The sequence below is a fragment of the Aplysia californica genome, unplaced genomic scaffold (assembly GCF_000002075.1).
Source record: "Aplysia californica isolate F4 #8 unplaced genomic scaffold, AplCal3.0 scaffold00127, whole genome shotgun sequence".
In the NCBI taxonomy this organism is placed as follows: domain Eukaryota; kingdom Metazoa; phylum Mollusca; class Gastropoda; order Aplysiida; family Aplysiidae; genus Aplysia; species Aplysia californica.
Window position 1 is genome coordinate 1,130,078 of NW_004797397.1, and position 6,546 is coordinate 1,136,623.

The 6,546-nt window shown below is 40.2% G+C and overlaps 1 protein-coding gene across 1 annotated transcript in view; it reads left to right on the forward strand.

Annotated features, from left to right (window-relative positions):
- The window catches only part of LOC106011477 (glutamate receptor ionotropic, kainate 2), a 255,205-nt gene that overhangs the window by 86,692 nt on the left and 161,967 nt on the right, over nucleotides 1–6,546 (forward strand). The gene's annotated exons all lie outside the window — the stretch shown is intronic.

Below are 6,546 nucleotides of genomic sequence, written 5' to 3' on the forward strand. Positions count from 1 at the left end.
AAGAGGGAGAAAGAGAGAAAGAGAGGGAGAAAGAGAGAAAGAGAGAGAGTGAGAGCAGAGAGAGAGAGAGAGAGAGACAGAGAGAAAGAGGGGAGTGAAGGAGAAGAGAGGGAGAGAGAGAAATAAAGAAGAAAGAAAGAGAGAGAAAGAAAATGAGAAATTGAAAGCGATAGATAATGGTAGCACAGACAATTTACCAGCATAGACGTCCTAAAACCCTATCTCTGATCTTAAATGAAACGAACGCGTCTTGTCGATTCTGGAAGGAATCTGCCCATTCTTTCCTGGGGATAAATCTGTTGACATAAGAAAGGCGCTGAAGTAAAAAAGCGCCCCATGAAGGTGGTAGTCCATTGAGGGCTCATCGATTGACGGCAACAATTATTGACTCACTCAAGTTCAAAGGTCAAGGTTCAGGCTGTTACGGTTAAGAGGAACCCAAACATGGCGCACTGTCAATAGTCGGACAAGGAAGACGGCGGCTTTTGGAAGAATTTCCAGGCCGATTTTCGCCAAGACGATGTGTAGCTTTATTATGGGTGTGGAATTACTTTTTTGTTCCTCAGCTCTGTTAATGCGTTCAGTCATCCAGAAGTGAAGGGTAGCTAAGTCTGTACCTTTGAACGAACTAATGGTAGGCCTTACTATTAGGCCTCGGGAGCTACTGATAATAATATACCATCGGTGTGGTTAACCACTTCACTGCCAGATCTGCTTTATAATCTTACCATTGAGCTTATGAAGTATCAGGCACGGCAGAGGAAGAGTTTGTAGGAGCAATTGAGATGCGAAAAGAAAAGTAAAAAACTATCGAATTACATAGAGACTTGTAATGGGGATATAAAAACTGATGAATAAGATGTGAGAGTAAGCTAGACCGACAGTACTTTTTGACTGAGGTACAACAGAATGTTAGCTGTAATACAACATTTGGATATATGTAGTTCATGTTCCGGCAAAGAAATCGATAATTTAGTGAAATTGTCTTTTTTCTTATTTTTACAAACAAACGTTCACTCACTCACACACACACACAGACGCACATCCGCACACACAAATACAAACACACACGCCCGCAGGCACACACATAAACGCACACACACACACACATACACACACACAAACTCACACACTCACACGCTTACATCAATGTATTCATAAACAAGGTATGTCATCCGAATTAATAGTCTATATCCAACGGAAACGGGGTGAAAGGTTGGAAAGTCTTGAAAACTCACATTTAGCAAAAATGGAGTTGTAAGTATGACAACTGACGACAAGAAAGACTACACACCATAGCATTGGAATGAAATAACTGAATTGTTAACATGTTCTAATCAGGGTTGTGGCCTTTACAAATTATCTAAACTTGTTGTACAATAGCATGTTTTAGACTAGCTATGTCTCCTCCAACTCTGGGAATGTTCTCAGGATGACTTACAATCTTTTTCCCCCTGATTCCTCCAATTTCAGAAAGAGGTTGCCACGACATAAAATCTAAAATACCCCCCCTCAGCATTATCTAAAAACTGCGATATATCCAAACTATTCGCAATAGCGCGTGATTCCTGTACAATGCAGCAGTGCACTCTGATGAGAAAATTGGACTATGTGGGAACAAGATTCCTGAGACCATCCGATTAGAGGCCGGAGATTCGATGTCATGTTCAGACCAGCCAACCGGCTAGCTACAAACGCCACACGCGCTCTGCGGAAATCGACCTATGATTGTTGATATTATCTGCTCTAAATTAGATCAGAGCACTAATAGAGAAGCTGAAGGCCCCAGATTTTTTCTCGGGGATGCCATGCTGGTCGGCGGGAAAAGGGAGGGGCTTTAGATTGGAGATAGAGAGAAATATTGAACCGTTCTTCAGAGTAAATCAGAACTTTGGAGGTGACGAAGTGACTTTCAAAATGACTTTTGAAAGTGACTTTTTCAGCTTTCGGTAATATCTTTTGCAAACACATTATCTTTCGTTCTCTTTCTCTCTCTCTCTCTCTCTCTCTCTCTCTCTGTGTGTCTGTCTCTATCCCTCCCCCTTTTCTTTTCCCCTCTCTGTCTCTTTCTTTCTCTTTAAATCATTCTTTTTTTCGAACGATTATCTGTGCATGTCTCCCACAAAACCCCTTCACCATTTTCTTCTCGTATCTTGTGCTACTTTTATGTGTTTTATAACTTGAACACAAAAACCTATAGGTCTACCAAAGTGTGGGTGTTATCTTAATATTACATGTGTGGTCGTATACATGGACCGCTGACGGGCGCGTATGTGCGTACGTGTGTATGTGTGTGTGTGTGTGTGTGTGTGTGTGTGTGTGTGTGTGTGTGTGTATATGTGTGTATGTATGAGTTTGTGTGTGTATATGTGTGTGTGTGCGTATGTTGTGTGTGTGTGTGTGTGTGTTTGTGTGTATGTGTATATGTGTGTGTGTGTGTGTGTGTGGTTTCAAAAATGTCCTCTCCAATGAGGGGGATGTGCTTCCCTTTAGCCTGAAGTTTTCCTAACCATTACTGTAAAACAATTCCTGGTAGGGCCTACAGAAACTAATGTATACAATATTGTGAATCTTAGTGTGTATATTAGTTGTGCTTTTATTTATGTATTTGCACTGTGTTGTTGAGTATATCATATAGGTGTGCACTTTGTGACTACGTACGTGTGCGTGCTAGCTGTTTGTTACCACAAGTCAAACACAATTTCCTCTGTGACTAAAGGAACAATTTCAGACTGTCTGAACAAGAAGCCCGGAGTCCCTCCGTGTTTACGACTTGCACTTACCATATTACATTCGCCCGCTCCATTTTTGTAATCACTTTCCTTGTCGGCCCAGTTTCCTCTCGCCAGGGCTCAACAAATAGACGTCATTGTTTCCTTTGTCCAATCGGTAGGTCGTCCCGACATATTACTGGATTGAGCAACAGTAAAACTAATGTAATATACTTACACCCACAGACAAGCTTGCGTAAAAATTATATTCTACCCCAACGCAGGATATACCCCTCCCCCTTAGAAGAAAAAAACAACAAACTCACGACTGAATAAATAAATGATTGAATAAACAAATGAAAAAGAAATTAAATGAATAAATATTTTTTGATAATAGAAAATAGAAATTACTTTTTTAAAGTAAAAAAAAAGCAAATTCTCCCCGTTTTGTACGCTTCATTTTTTGGTCATCTTTATGTAATATGCTAAGCTTGTTCCCAAACCAGATGAAGGGATGGCTTTCGAAGCGAAAAATAAAAGGTTACCTCCCTATACTGTTTTTGCCTTGGTTAACACCCTACCGAAACTGAAATAATAGGCCTTTAGTGAGGTGGATGCTCTTATTGAAAATATTACTACGGGCTCGAATGTCGACCAGAGAAAGGCATGTTCCCAGGTTTTGAAACCAGTATACCAAAATTTATATTTATTCTAGCAAGACTTTACTTCTTATCGTTACGATTCTCTGCCTAGATGTTCGTAGTGAACAATATTGCACAGTGAAGAAATAGTATCAACTTAATATATTTGTGAGGCAGCGGGATGGAATCAGGCTCTTGTCAAAATAATGAAATCGAAGAAAACAGCAGTTTTCTCACTGCTTAGCAATTTTTAATCAAATTTTTGGTTTTTTGCTCAACACCTTTTATGTCCATTTACAAACACATTCCTTTGAGGATTTCACCGAAAACGGTGATTAAAGGCACCACAATATAAATTTACAGTTTCTATGGACTCTCCAGCTTTGGAATTTACCAAGCTTTGACGGCCATTTTCTCGCTAATATTACCTCTTAAATCAGGTGACCACCACCTCCTTCAATCCAAAAAATCTCCACTTCCATTGAAGTTGGATGGGTAATTTTTTTTATTATTGAAAGCAAGACAAATGAACACGCTTTAAGATAATACCTATAACTCAATATGCCCAAAAATTGACGAGAGCCTGATTCCACCACGCTGCCTCACATTTTATTATTATTCTAAAGTACATGTACTATCCTCGACTTCTGTGTAATCTCTGTTGTGTCGATGAAGGTTTGCAACGTTTACAATCAGTCACACACACTAACAAAGTTCCTGGTTATTCAAACGACGCACTCACTCGTTTTCAGGGGTTGTCAGTGCGTTGCAAAAGGTCAGATTCCAGAGAGCACAATGACATATCAACAAAATAAACTTTATGAACCTAAGTGCTCACCGAGTATTCGACTGCTGTTTGGCTACATGCGAATGTCGTTTAGCAGTGGTTATAGAATCATTGATATTGGTTAGGTAAGAATATATATCGGTTACGTAAGGATACACACCGGTTAGGAAAACATACATATATGTTATGTAAGCATACATATCGGTTATGTTAGGATACATATCGGTTATGTAAGGCTATGTATCGGCTATGTTAGGATACTAGTACATATTGGGTTATGTAAGGCAATATATCAGCTAGGTAGAGATATCTACATTGGCTAAGTAAGCATACGTATCGGTTATATAAGGATACATCGGTTATGTAAGCATTCATAATAAATCACTCAGGGTTGATCTTGCAACCACTCTGATGAACTAAGGCCTCTCATATTTGTTTTTCAAACTGTATTTTGTTCGCCCTCGATGTGGCCCAAAGTCACCGGTAGTCGTAATATAAAGTGACCTCTGTAACTAGCCGAGGTTCCGATTTCCCCCTGGAGACAGCAACGTCATTATCTAAAGCAACCAACCTTTGAGAATCCCTTTACGTGAAGGACCCGAGCCAAATCTGGACGGAGACAGATTCTCCGAACACTCGACATATTCCGTAACGAGGACAAGGGATACTCGTCTCCTTTCTGGTTTCCCATCACAGTCAGGCTGCAAAAACTCAAACTACAGGGTGCTTGTTTTGTTAGTGGTTCCAAGCGGTGCTAAAAATAGCAGTCGGTGACGTCAGGGTGAAGTCAAGGTTACGCGTTATGCGGTTGCGCTTTCCTATTGTCTGATTATTTCCGCGTAGCGAGAGCGTATGACGGAGCAAAAGTGATGCAGAGTTAGAAAGACACCAGTAGGCTTAAGGGTCTACGCCTACTTTTTGGTGGGCTATGTTTTTCGTTTTATATTTAGAAAGAGATTTATGTCATTTGGACACATTTGTACCGGAAATTAAAGCTGTTACATAGAAGACACAAATATAAAAAGCAGGAAGGGGGTAAGGGCTATATGTTTGGTAGGAATTTAGGGTTATACTTTTTTGAATGGGGGAATACTGTCGTTTATGTTCCACCCCACCCCACGTCACCCCATCGCACACACTTTTCCACGTACCATATTACGAATAATATTGTATTAACTTGGAGTACCCATCTATAACATACAGTTCTGAGTGTCTCATTGCCGACACCAAACTAACCCTCTTTGAAATCAACTAAAGTGAAAATTCCGAAGAGCTAGACTCATCTACAAGATGACACTCTACAATTTCGGTTACCGTAGAATCCCTGCCTTATCCAAGCAACCTGCAATGTGAGTTTTCATTGGCCAGTCAAGTTATCCACACTTTCCATTTTCGACCATATCTGTGTCGGAATTTCCCACATGACCATCAGAATCTGTTTTCTAAAATAATTCTTTTAACCGTATTTCCCCCTCTCAATTCCCATATTGGCTCACGTTCTGGTGTTGTCAATCAGACCTCTGGTTCTTCGACCTGTTTAGTTATACTTTATTTTCTCTACCCTTCCTTCTTTCCTTCCTTCCCTTTTAGAGTTTTTTGTCTTTCCCTCTGTCGTTCTCCCCTCCCTGCCTTCATTTCTTTTATTCCTTCTAACTTGTATTGTTTCCTTTATTCCTGTCTTCGACCCCTCAGATCCGTTATTCCTTGTATCCCTTTCGCCATTTTTATGCGTTTATTATGTCTTTTATTCTTCAAGTTTAAGATCCTATCTCCGTGCTCCTTTAACTGTCTCTGTTAGAAGCGAATTTGTACTTTTAATTCACGTTCTTAGTGCGTTGTGTTGCTTTGTCTCTTCTTACCGAATCAATCTTCTGTTTTTCTTCTTTGCACTCCACCTCACCCCTCCCCCACTCTTTTTCAAGAAGAGGTGGGGATGAGACATACAGCCAACGGGTAATTGGCTCTACGTTCCTCCACCTACATTCGCTCACCTCCCTTCCCAGCCCAGATTTCTTTTTGTTAGTCTGAACCTCTCCCATGAATAGCACCCCCACGAGGCATTCATTCTCTCTGAGAGCTCACTTTCTGAAACTAAGACTTATTATGTCACAAACTGTCCCCCTGGGAGTATTCTTGCACGTATTAAACTCTGACCTCCAAGCTTCATCCCTTCTTCGACTAACAGCAGCTGTTAAAAAAAGTAGACTAAAAACAAAGCAACAAATATCCACCAGAAAACACATATACTCCCCACCCCAAACAACAAAAACAACAACTATAAAAAAAAGAAAAAGACCCAAAACAAACAAGTCAAACAATAAACAAAAAACTGCCCAAATTTTAAAAGAAAATACTTATTAACCAAACGACCCCCTCCTCCAAATCAGATACACACACACACGCACAC